Source organism: Cavia porcellus, unplaced genomic scaffold (assembly GCF_034190915.1).
Source record: "Cavia porcellus strain 051 isolate PalLab524CR breed Dunkin Hartley unplaced genomic scaffold, mCavPor4.1 scaffold_6, whole genome shotgun sequence".
Taxonomy (NCBI): Eukaryota; Metazoa; Chordata; class Mammalia; order Rodentia; family Caviidae; genus Cavia; species Cavia porcellus.
Window position 1 is genome coordinate 49,289,570 of NW_026947489.1, and position 13,421 is coordinate 49,302,990.

Consider the following 13,421-nt stretch of genomic DNA (forward strand, 5'->3'; position numbering starts at 1 on the left):
TTTTGGGTGTTGGATATTTTGTCCCACCAACAAGAGAAAAGCAACCAACACAATTTATATATGATTGATTTTATTCTTCTACAAGTGTGAGAGGTTCCAGCACTGGTAATGTTGTTCCTGTCATAACTACTTTCCCTTCTTCAAATACGTGTGGAATCTGTACAAGTAATATTGTCATTGTCAGGACTACTGAGTATTCAATTCCTCCCACCATTCTTACTTACATTATTTCTTCTGTTCTAAACCCTACTGCAAACAATAACTTCTAATATTGATATTTATTAATTTTACTACTTATTTAAATGCAAATACCACTAATTTCAACACCTTGGGTAGAAAATCTCCCGTGACTATAGATACTAACATTGCTACTACTGTAATGGCAGCCTTGAGCTACAGAACACTAATTTCCACACACAGTCCTAACCCAGGCATCACTGGTACAATGGTACAAGTATTGCAGCCACTGTGGGGAGAATATATCTATATATCCATATCATCTATATCATCTATGTCATCTATATCATATATATTATCTATATCATCTATGTCATTTATATCAGCTATCTATATCTATCTGTCTATATCTATATATATCTTTGATACAGACACACATAATCTCAGTATCTCAGAAAAATTCATATTAGGCTGTCAACACTATTGCTACAAATGTAGTTATTCAACTAAGTTGTTTCTTGAGCTGTGAGCTATAATACATTATAAACAGCATGATACTCATAAAATTAAAGCACCTTTCTAACAATAGTTAATAATATCACATATTATTTAATTATTGTTGCTGAAAATAATACTTTATTTTGCTACAGACTTTCCCAAATACCAAAGATACCTTTATCAAAAATTTGCCCATACACAAACTAAAAGTTTTATTGCTTCTGAAATGATTCTGGCTTTTGCTATTGAAATGGAAAATGCTATCATTGAAGATTTGGTATATATCTTGACCTCAGGCACTGAAATAATAAAATTAGAAATATTAAATCTTTTACTATCATAGGAAATAAAAATATGATTATAGATATTAAAATCATAATTTTCCCAATCTTGTAGCCATTATGTTCATAGGTAGTATGGGTGATCTTATTACAGATTTGATATGTACAGATTGAGCATTCCTTATCTGAAATGCTTGTAACCAAAAGCATTTCAGATTTTGGATTTTTTAAAGATATTAGAATATGTGTTTATATAGTATGTGATATCTTGGGGCTACAACGTAAGTGTAAACACAAAATTATGTATGTTTTGCATTTAACCTATACTCTGAAGGTAATTTTTCACAATATTTTAGATTATGAATAAAAAAGCTACATGGTATGAAATTTTTTACTTGTGATACTATATTTGTGCTAAATAATTTTGAATATCAGATTTTCTGACTATGAATGCTCATCCTATTCTTCTGTTTATAGACACTAATGCAATTCCAGAACACTGAAATTAATCTTAATTATGAAAGAACTTTAGGCCTTTACTGTTACCACCAATGCCTGGCTCTCCTCATCTATGAGACAAGAATCACTCAGGCAGAGATAAGACTGTAGAGATACAGCCCAAGACAGCAGGTCTCTGCTCTAGAATCAGAGCTCATAATCTTGTTTGCTTCTTTTATCTACCAGCTTTTCCCTTATTACTTTACTCCCAAATTTCTTCTTCATTGTGTAAGGGTTTTCCCACTCTACTTGGTCTTTCATATTCAAATTCGTTTATTTTTCGATGTATTAATTCCTAAGATTACTCAGATCCTTATCTTTAAACTCTTAATCATTACCAAATCTAGCTAACTGGTTTCTATTGAAGGTTTAACAATAGACTAGTGTACTCAAAGTGTAGAAAAGGACACTGTAGTCAGGTGTTCCAAGACTGTTCCTGGGATGAAAAAGTCACATCTATTTTCAAAATACTAAGTTGTTAGTAGCCTTATTTGCTGCCATTATTCCATTAGTAGATGGTAATCCTTTCCAGAGGCCCTATGTTGTATGGTGTGATAAAGGTATTATACAAAAATCCAGCTTTCTTCTATCATGGAATGTATTAAATTGTTTCACAAAATGTAAATAATGCCATTTTTATTTCTTTTTTTTTTTTTTTGCTTTGGAAAATATGTTCCACAAAAATATTATTTATGCTAACATTAGCATATTGTTATAATGAATAAAAACATTATACAAATGACTCAATTTTAATTTCTAACAATATCTTCACTTATTTTGAATGTATACAGTCCCTGAGACCAGAGAGTTTGAGAATCACTGTTTTAGGGAAGTAATATCCCTTTTCTCACTCTCAGGTCCTGATCAAGTAGATTCTGAACTTCACTGTCATGTAAGAACCCCAGCATCTTACTCCACATGAATCTTCACCATTGTCTGCAAACACATCTTCACTGCTTTCTGATGTGACATACTTGTGCTATTGTCTGAGCTGTGTAAAGCCACTCTACACGAAAACAAAGGCTCACTATTTTGCTGTGGTATATCTGCTTCATGGAATCAGCTCACAAACTACAGTCATTTGAGCAAAGCTGAAAGTTTGTGCTCAGAAATCCATGGCTCTTCGTTGGACCTTCCAACTCAGAACAAAACTCACAATTCTAAGGACTTGGTCATGAGCTCCTTCACTTGCACCTTTACCTAGGGTTGCCCAGTGTGCTTGTTTTGTTGACATCACAAAAGCTGATGTTAGACCAGGTGCAGATTTCAAACCCCTGTTGGACACTTGTGGTACTGCAGAAACCCTTGAGCACCTAGGTGACATGGTGGGATGCAGAATATGGACAAAGTCCATCTAGAGGCTATGGGTTCACTTCAGTGGTAGAGGACTTAGAAAGCAAACATGAAGTCCTACATTCAATCTCCAGAATGGCAATAAAAAAAAAACCTAAAGTAAAATAAGGAAAAACTGCCAAGATTTTATCATTAAATTTCCCAGGACTCCCACATTCCTACCTATGGAAACCGTATAATCACAGAGATTGAGGCCAGGATCTTGCCTGGAGAATTCTTAAGGCAGTGAGGACCAGTGTATACAGTGATAGATGCAGAACCAAGGAGCAGTTAGACTCACGGTGTCTAATACATCAAGAGAAAATTACACATCCTTAGCTGATGTGGGGGCAGGCAGCTCCACTGGAGCTGTCATGAGGTCTTCCTAGAACTGATTCAGAAAGTTGAAAGAATGATGGGATATGTGTTTAAAGACGGAGGGGGGGGGTATTTAGAGGAACATTAATGTCAATGTATTTTTTATTGGCGTACTGACTTTATTTATTTCTAAATTTATTTTTGGCAAGGGGGTTACTGAAGATTGAACCCAGGACAATTGCCCTGAGCTACATTCACATCCCATTTCAAAATAAAATTGAGACAGGCTCTTAATAAGTGACTCTACTGAGCTCAAACTTGTGGTCTTCCTACTTCAGCTTCCCACTGTGCTGGAGTTAGAGACATACACCTTGCTCAGTCTTGCATTTAGATGCTTCCTGTATTTATGTAAGACTCTAATACATATGACAGACTTCATGAGAAGGGTCTAAGAGTGCCTACTCCAGGGAGTGTGGGTTTAAACCATGTTTCCTCATCTAAAAATTGGGGAGCATCTGAAATATACTAATAAGCACAGAAATGCATCTTCTATTTGTAAAGTGTTCTGCAAGGATTAATAATCATTATTTGCTGAATATTCTCCTGTTTTCCTTCCCTTGAATCTCCTAGAAGAGAGCAGTTTTCACTGAGTCCTGTTACCTTATAAAGGAAAGCTACACTAAGCACTTCTTTTTTTACAAATCCATTTTATTTCAAGGAAGAAAAAAAGAAAAAAAAAAACTAAAACAAAATTTCAAAACAGGTCAATCAGGAAGCAACAAAGGTACATACATTGCATCCTGTCATCCCCAAATCATTCACCCAGAGCACAAGACATCTGCTTACAATTATCCAAACAATAGCAGCACAAATCTTTCTCTTCACTGAACTCAGAGAAATAAATATTATAAATATTTTAACTATTCTTAATATGTAATATATACATACACGTATACATATATTGTTACTTTCAGCTTTCCACTCTAGGGAGACAATATGATGTTTACATATGAGCGTCTTATTTATGTCACTGAGTATGGACCCAGTTGCATCCATTTAGCTGTAACTGTGGCCAGTTTGTCCTTATTTTTTTCTGGTTTTATTTTACCTTTTTTAAAAAAAATTATTTAAGGAGAAAAAAGAAAAAAAAAACAGAAAAAGGGTACAAGTTATACAGAATTTCAGAAACAATAAACAGTAGGAAATCACTAGTTAATTACATATTGTCATCTTAAAAATAGTTGTTGAAGTTCAAAATTAAAGAATGTAGAGGGGACTTTCAAACAGTGAGACCACAAACAGTTTTGTTCAATGATCCAACAAAACTCAATAATATGGTTATCTATCTTATACACTTAAATATATATGCAATTATATCTTTTAGAGAACTTTCTTTTCCTTTCTTTTGTACAATGACAATTACACATTTTGGGTTTTATTACTCCCACAGTTCTTATTACTTTTTTTTTGAAGAAAGTAAAACCAAATGTGACATACCAGGACAGAGTCAGTCAAATCAAAAGGATGGACATAATACATAATGTAAAAACAAAATATAAGGTGATCAACAATGGTTACCATAATGCCTTTTGTTATCTTAAAAAGAATTGCCTATATCATCAGTTATAATAAAATTGAACAAAACAGTAAAGAATAAGACCAATAAAACCAAAACATTGGAGACATTAGAGGACTTCAAAAGAAGATAATAGTCAACCAGAATGGACGTCACAATGAATCTTATTGTCTTCATAGTTGTTGCCTATACTTTCAAACTTGGTACTATCTAGCATAACAGAATAGAGGAAAATCAGTCAAAACAAGATGGTGAGTGCAATACAGAGTTTCTAATCAAGTTAATAGGAAATCAGAGTGGGTTACTATAATATATTCTGCTATTTTTTATTTATTTTTCCCTTAATTAAAAGGATAGAAATGAAAAAGTAGATAATAAAAAGGAGATTGAGATAAAAAAGAGGCATAACAACAAAACAGTGCAGGTCAAAACATAGCCATTTAAGCAAAATAGTGTTTCACCACAAGACAGTCTCGACATAATAGTAGTTACCATAGTGTCTCTTCTCTTAAAATCTTTGGGTATAACTTCGTATACTGTAGCATCAAACATATCAAGACAATGTAAAGCCATTCAAGAAAATGACAGTATTACAGGGTATTTAGAATCAACTAACAGAAAATGAACAATGGTTTCTGTATAATCTCCTCGTCTATAAAAGTTTTTGTTTATATTATCACATATAATAAAATCCAATAAGATACAACACGTTAAAACTGATGGAGACAGAATAACAAAAGCTTGATGGGACTTCAAAACAAGAGGTTATTAAATCAGCACTACCTATTATGATGTCTTGTTTTCTCCAAAATGGCTGTTACTATCATTCAACCTTCTCTGCCTCATTTCTGTTGAGCTCTTTTTCTGTCATTAGTTGCCAGTTTGTCCTCTTCATTTCACTTTCTGCTCCATTCATTGTGGCCTCTCTGCCACTGTTTCTGGAATTTTGGTATTTTTCATTTTTAGAATATCCTGCAATAATCTCTGTAGAGTTGAACTGGTGGTTGCAAATTCCCCTAGCTCCTCTTTATCCTGGAAGCACCTTGTTTTTCCATAAATTTCTAGGGACAGTTGTGCAGGATATATCAATCTTGGCTGGAGGTTATTATCTTTCAAAGCTTGAATTATTTCCCCGCATGCTCTTTGTGATTTGATGGTTTGGGCCGAGAAGTCTGCTGTAATTCTGATGGGTGTTCCCTTGTAAGTGATCTGTTTCTTGTCTCTGATGGCTTTTAATATTCTGTTCTTATATTGGATTTCTGAAATTTTGATTATTATATGCCTGGGAGTAGCTCTGTTTGGGTTGTAGGTGGCTGGGGTCCTGTATGCCTCATACATCTGATTATCTTTACCTTTTGCTAAATTAGGGAAATTCTCTTGGATTATTTCTGTGAATAGCTTTTGTAGTTCATTTGTTTGAGTCCCTACTTCTTCTTTTATGTTCTTAATTCTTAGATTGTAGATCCTCTTATCATCTTCTAGTCTTCGTATTATTGCTGTTTGTTTTCTTGTTATTTTTAAGAAGTTTTTCATTTCATGCTTCCACATTACAAATCTGTCCTCCAGTTCTGATAATCTATCCTTAGTTTCTTTTAAGCTGTTATGCCAGCTTTCAATAGAGTTTTTGGTTTCCTGATAATCTCTGTGAACCTGCTTCACATATTCTATGTTTCCTCTATTTTTTCCATCAAACAATTCTCCCCTTTTTTTCTGTTCTTCCATTCTACCATCTGTTTTTCCTTAGGCGGTGCTTAGCATTTCTCTAACTATTCTACTTATATCTTTCTTGATTTCATTAAATACTTCATTTTTGAACTCATCTATGAGGCTCTGGAGATACCGCTTTATATCTATAGGTGCTGTGTCTGATATTGCATGTTTTCTGTCTTCATTCTCTTTTGCATTTACCTTTCCTGGATCAGTGTTCTCAGGATTGGGGACTGAGGACCCTTTCTTGTTGCACCCTTTTCCCATACTTTTGTTCCTTCCATACAAGCATATGTAGGAGGCCCAGTTTTTTTTTTCTCTTTGTCTGTTGCAGTTTGTTTGAATCTGCCAGCTAAGTGTTCCCACCCACTTCAGTGTACTAGGGAGACACAGACCTGGGCAGCCTCTGCTGGGCCCACCCCTCCAGGTCAACCTACTGAATGTTTCACTGCTAGGGTGCGCCGCCAAGCACAGGGACCTGATTTGGGCTAGCCTACAGGATCTTAGTCCGCAGTGTCACCAGGCCAAGCACTCCCCACCACTCCCACTTGAGAGGGGAATATGTGACTAACGTCACTGCAGGGCCCTGTTCCGGCTAGTCTGCTCGTTCCCAGAATGTCCTCTGTTGGAGCCTCCTACTCTGTGAAAGGGTCCCCATGTCTCTCACTCACCGCAGGTCGATGCAGAGCTCCCTGGCAGTCCTGCTCTCAATGCTGTTTGGTTCACCGATTCCAGCTCTCAGAGCTTTCGTGTCTCTCTCCCTGCCATGCAGATTGGGACGCAATATCGACAGCAGGAAATTCAAATCACGGCTTCCAATGGCACAGGATCCAGCTTCCACACTGAGATTTTATCTGTTCCTGTTATAGCATCAGGATTGCATTTCCAGTTGGTTTCTCTCAACTTACTTCGTTCCTGAGTCAGCAGGGTACATGTCCCCTTGCGTAGGACTCCTCACAGGGCACCGCTCCTGGATTCTAAACTGGTAATTTCAGAGAGCCTCCGTGGCTGCTATTATTTGTCTGCCATGTTCTCCCGGAAGTCCCAGTTTGTCCTTCTTAATGGCTGAGTAGTAATCCTCTCTATAAAAATAACTCATCTCATCATTTTTGTCCATTCTTCAGTCAATGCGCATTGAAGTTGTTTCCAAGATCTGGCTATAACAAAATGTGAGCATCTTTTTTAAAGCTTAAGTTTGATAGAGGAAAGTTCTTCAGAAATCCATCTCATGTATCTCAAATTTTAAAAAAAATTTTATTTAAAGAAAGACTAAACAAAACAGAAAATAGGTACAAAGAATACATACTTTCATCACTAGTTGATGTTTACATATTGTCATTTTACAAATAGTTGTTCAAGATACAAAAATGAAACATGTAAAGTGGGAATTCAAACTGAGATTGCAACCAGTTCTGTTCAACTGTCCAACAAAAACTTTGTAACATGGTGGTCAATCCTATACACTTGAACATACATGAAGTTATCCATATCTTCATTTATGTTTAGATTAAACAAACTAAAGCAGGTTAAAATCATTCTGAACAAAAAATAATAGTATTGTTGAATTTCACATCATGACACTCCATGATCAGCACTGGGTACTGTAGTGTCTTTTTTTAAAAATTTAATTTAAAGAAAAACTAAACAAAACAGAAAACAGGTAGAAATAATACATAATTTCAAAGAAAAAATAAACAGTAAGAATCGCTAGTTGATGATTACAGATGGTCTTCTTACATATAGTTATTCAAGATACTAAAGTGGAGCTTATAAAGTGGGGATTCAAACAATGAGATTGTAACCAGTTCTGTTCAACTATCCAACAAAAACTTAGAAATATGCTTATCAATTCTATATACTTAAACATATATGCAGTTATCCATCTCTTCAGTCATGTTGAGACTGAATAAACACAAGCAGGATAATCTCACTTTGAACAAAGAATAATACTATTGCTGGGTTTCACATTATGACACTCCAGGATCAGCACTGGGTATTTTAGTGTCTCTTTTTCTTGATAGATTCTGTTCATTTCATCATGTGTCATATGATCAGTTCTCATAAACTGTTTATAGATTCTATACATACATGAGTCTTAACATGTATTGCTATCCTTTCTATATTAGATGGAGAAACAAAACAAAGCAAGGCAAAACAAAGTATATTCCTATAAACACATGAAATGACATAAACATATAAGACTGTTGTACAAATCGTTCTACCATAGTTCCTGTGTTGTCTCTTGTTATCTCCAATAGAATTGGCTATATCATTAGATATAGTAAAATTGAATATGTCAGTACATAACAGTATTAATAAAAACACAACTTTGTATATAGTATAGAACTTCAAAAACTGGCAGTTATCAAATCAGAATGTATATTACTGAGTCTTGTCATCTTCAGTGTAGTTGCCTATACTCTCAGACTTGATCTACCAATCATATCAGTTTTGAATAAAATCTTCTCTGCCTCATTTCTGTTATGTTCTTTTTTTGCCATCAATTGTTTTCTTATGTTCTTCATTTTGTTTTCTGCTCCTTTCATTGAGGCCTCTCTGCCACTGTTCCTGGAATCCTAGTACTTTTTTCTCTCTCTAGAATGCCTTGGAGTATTCTCTGTAGAGTTGGATTGGTGGTTGCGAATTTGCCAAGTTCCTCTTTGTCTTGGAAGCATCTTGTTTCTCCATTAATTTCTAGAGACAGTTTATCAGGGTATATCAATCTGGGATGGAGGTTATTTTCTTTCAGGCATGTAATATTTCACTCCAGCCTCTTCTTGACTTGATGGTTTGTGTCAAACAGTCTGCTGTTATTCTGATGGGCCTTCCTCTGTAGGTTATCTGTTTCTTGTCTCTAACAGCTTTTAATATTCTGTTCTTATATTGAATTTCTGGAATCTTGATTATCATATGCCTAGGTATAGCTCTGTTTTGGTTGTAGGTGGCTGGAGTTCTGTATGCCTTATATATCAGAATATCATTTCCTTTTCCTATGTTTGGGAAGTTTTCCTTAATTATTTCTGTGAATAACCTTTGCAGTTCTTTTGTTTGTATCCCAGCTTCTTCATTTACATTCTTTATTCTCAAGTTATAGATCCTTTTGTCATCTTCTAGCCTTTGTATTGTTACTTCTTGTTTCCTTGTTATTTTTAAAAAGCTTTCCCTTTCATACTCCCTCATTGCAAAATTTTCCTCCAGTCTGGATAATATATCCTTAGTTTCTTTCAAGCTGATTGGCCATCTTTCCATAGAGTTTTTAATTTCCTGGTGATCTCTTTGAATCTGCTTCATGTATTCTATATTTTTTTATATTCTTCACCAAATGGTTCTCTCCTGTGTTTGAATTCCTCCCTTCTTCTGTCTGTATCTGCTTGAGGGGTGCTTAGTATCTCTTTTATTAATCTTATTATATATTACTTTATTTGGCTTAATATTTCACTTTTGAACTTGTCTATAAGGTCCTGAATATATCTGTTTATGTGCACTGGCACTGTGTCTGATATTGCATGTTTGCTGTTCTCATTCTCCTTTGTATTTACCTGTCTTGGGTCAATATTCTCAGGGTTGGGGCCTGAGGACTTTTTGTTGTTGCTTCCTCTTCCCATTTTTTTTTTTTTGCTTTTTTCAGGAGGCCCCAGTTTCTTTCTTTCTTGGTACAATTCTTCTGAAGTGGGCTGGCTAGATGACCCTTCACACTCTACTGTGCTAGTGAGTTCCAGACAGGGACAGCATATGCCAGCCCTTCCCCTCCAGATCAGTCAAGCTGCTATGGCCTGCACTAGTGTATTACTTTGCACTGCCTCCCCTCCGGACCAGCCAAACCTCCGAGGCCCCACTGGGCCAGTGTGGTTAGTGTGCACCACTGCTACAGGGACTTGCCCTCAGATAACCTATTGGGTCTCAGCTGGGCACGTGACCCAGGCCTAGCTCACTCCACCAATCCCGTTTGGGAAGGGAACATTTGACTGAAGTCACTGCTGCCCCTTGTACTTGTCCTGCCTGGTCCCAGAATGTTGTCTGCCAGAGACCCCTTCTCTGTAGAATGGCTCCACTCCCGTTACTCACCACAGGTCGATGTAGGTTCCCTACCAACTCAGCTCTCCATTTGGCTTGCTGATCCTCAAACTCAATGTAACTGTGCCTCCAGTGAGTCGAAGTGGCGGGACCTTGGACAGCTCGGCAAGTCACAGAGGGACCCTGGCAAGTCACAGCATCAGCCAGACATGGCAGGACCTCGGATAGTCGGCAAGTCAAATTAATTTCTTCTTGGAAAGAGAGAATTCATCTCCCTCTGTTTGGGGCTCCCCACTCTGTATTATGTTGAATTCTAAGTTGACTATCTCAGGAAGCCTCTGTAGCCAGCTGTTATCTATCCACCATCTTTTGATAAGCCCATATATCTCAAATTATGTTTTGGGGAAAAATGAGCTTTTCTGAGCTGTTACAAAGTGTTTTACTGCTCAATTAGATAACAGCCATCTCACTTCACTTTATGAAATGTTTAACGGATGCACCCAATTTAATGATATTTTTCAGTGATTTTTCTTTCTTTATCTTTTTAGGTTTGCTGCTAATCATATATTGTCTCCTAAGGAGCTTGGCTCAGATCAAAATGTATGGACAAATAATGGAAAGGATGACTTTGACATGTAAATAAAGTTCATTTGTACTGCCCAGGTGTGGGTGTGGGTATGACCATGCACACTGTTTCACATGACGAACATCTTACTGCCAGTATAATTTCTTCAGTTTGTGTGGTGAGCTTGAATGTATCAGCATTCCCTTGTGCTCTCCCCAGGCACTGTTATCTGAACGTCTTCGAGCTCTACAGTCCAGACAGTATCTGTCACCTTCCACCTGGAAGTGGAAGTGTTTTGTACAATTTAGGCACAATTAATTTCTCAGTTATAACAGTGGGAACCCATCCTAAATCTAAGTCCTCAGATACTAGTTGTGATGGTTACTTTTAAGTGTCAAGTGAGCTGCACAAAGCCAACTGCACCTGGCCTCACATAGATACTATTGTTGCCCACTTTTCTGCAAGTGACTGTATTTTACTTGTCAAATTATGACATAAATATTAGGACTTTGTTAAGTCATGATATCTCCATAAAAAGATTGGGCAGGTTGTTTGGAAGCCCTCCTCATTTTGGTGCTCTGTATCTAATCCAGGGCCTTATGTGTGCTAAAGTCATGTGCTACCACTGAGTTACATCCCCGGCCATAGGAATCCTTTCCAAAACCTGGAGTTTTCTGAGCTCTGGGTTCCTCAGCCATGACACTAACTCATTGCCTGTACCACATTCACCAGGGCCTTATATGCATTGTCCCTGTGGGGCTCAGGAAATGATAGAAGCATGAAGCTCAAGCTGCCTCAAGACATATCTTGATCCATAAAGTCCTTTGTCTGTCTGCTGTGTCTTGACCCATAAAGCCCTTTGTCTTTGACTCAGAAAGACTCGAGGTCTTCTGCCAGCCTCTGTGAAATGGTGGCAGGTTCTTTGCATTTTTAACAGGACTGCCACTTGAGAGACACTGCAATCAGGCATGGTAATGGGGATCTGAGAATTCACTTTTGGTCATGTTAAATTTGATAGAACACTCAGCTCTTGAAGAGTAGATATTAAATATATAATTTGGTGGATGAATGTAGAACTCAGAGCAGGGGAATTCTAACCTGAGATAAATCAGAAATCTATTAACATATAAGCATTATTTGAGCCGTTGGGCTAGATTATATATCAATATAGGAGATAATTACACACATAATCTATTAAGAAAATTACACACATAATCTAAGACGTTCTGTAACAAAATATTTGACTTAGACTATTTCCTCTTGCTGTGTGTTATTAGGAGCCACGTGATACCTATTTGTTCATCACTGATGACATTACTTTGGCTACTTGGTTGAATTGGTGTCTGCAAACCTTTTTGATTTTAGATATTAGGAAACTACAGAGCATCAGAGAATGAGACAAGATGTTAAGTTGGTGCCATTCAAGTTTGCACTCTTTATGGGAATGTTCTGAATATTTTACCATTTGTATTCATTTGATTGTTCTGTCCATATGCATATTTATAATGTAAATGCAAAATTATCACTATAAGAATGTATCGCTTTCTATAGGCTGATAGAAATATTCAAGATATGATTGAAGTACATGGTGAAGATTTAAATTTTTTTCAATGACAGGAAAAAACATTGCTGTTAATCCCCCTCACATTACCCCACCACTTCAAACATACTTCACAGTTCTTGTCACCTTTAGAAGCCTTTCTGGAAGTGCTCTTTCATGAGTGTCTGAAGCTGTGTTGTGATTCAATATTTTGAATCCATTTAAAACATTTACTTTTCATGGGTCTTTTGACTTTGAGGGAGAGTGAGATATCACATAATGACAGATATGTTTAACATTGTGGATGGTGAGACACTGTCATGTTCCCACAATCTTGCCCATCTATTGGACAGCACTTGACAACACGCTAACTGTACTGTGATCACACCTCTTAAAGACACTCATGAGAGGGGACTTCCAGAACTGACTCAGAAAGTGGCAAGAACAATGGGGTGAGTGTATTCAAAGTAAACGGAAGCATTTGGCAGGGAAGTAAAGTCAGTGTTTTACTGTAATGAATATTTTTAAAAATTAAATATTCACTATATATTTCTATCACACCTTGTACTTTCTTTTTTCTTTCTGTGGTGTTAGAGACTAAACCCTGGGTCTCCATGCTGAGATACATCCCTACCCCCTTTTTATAGTTTAAAATAAAGTCTTAATAAGAGTTTCCCAGGCTGGGATCAAATACTATTCTTTTTGGGTAAATTCAGGAGAGGAGACAAATAGATCGCTCTGGGAAAAGCTTTGAGATGGACAGTGTAAGTCCAAAGTGATAATGATTGCTGAATGGCTTGTGGACACTTACGTACTACCCTATTTCTTGTTCATTTTAGTAACATTTGTTCTTGACCTAATGTCAAGGACAAAAGTGTTGTTCATTCAATATGTGTGTGGTGATTAAATGCTAAG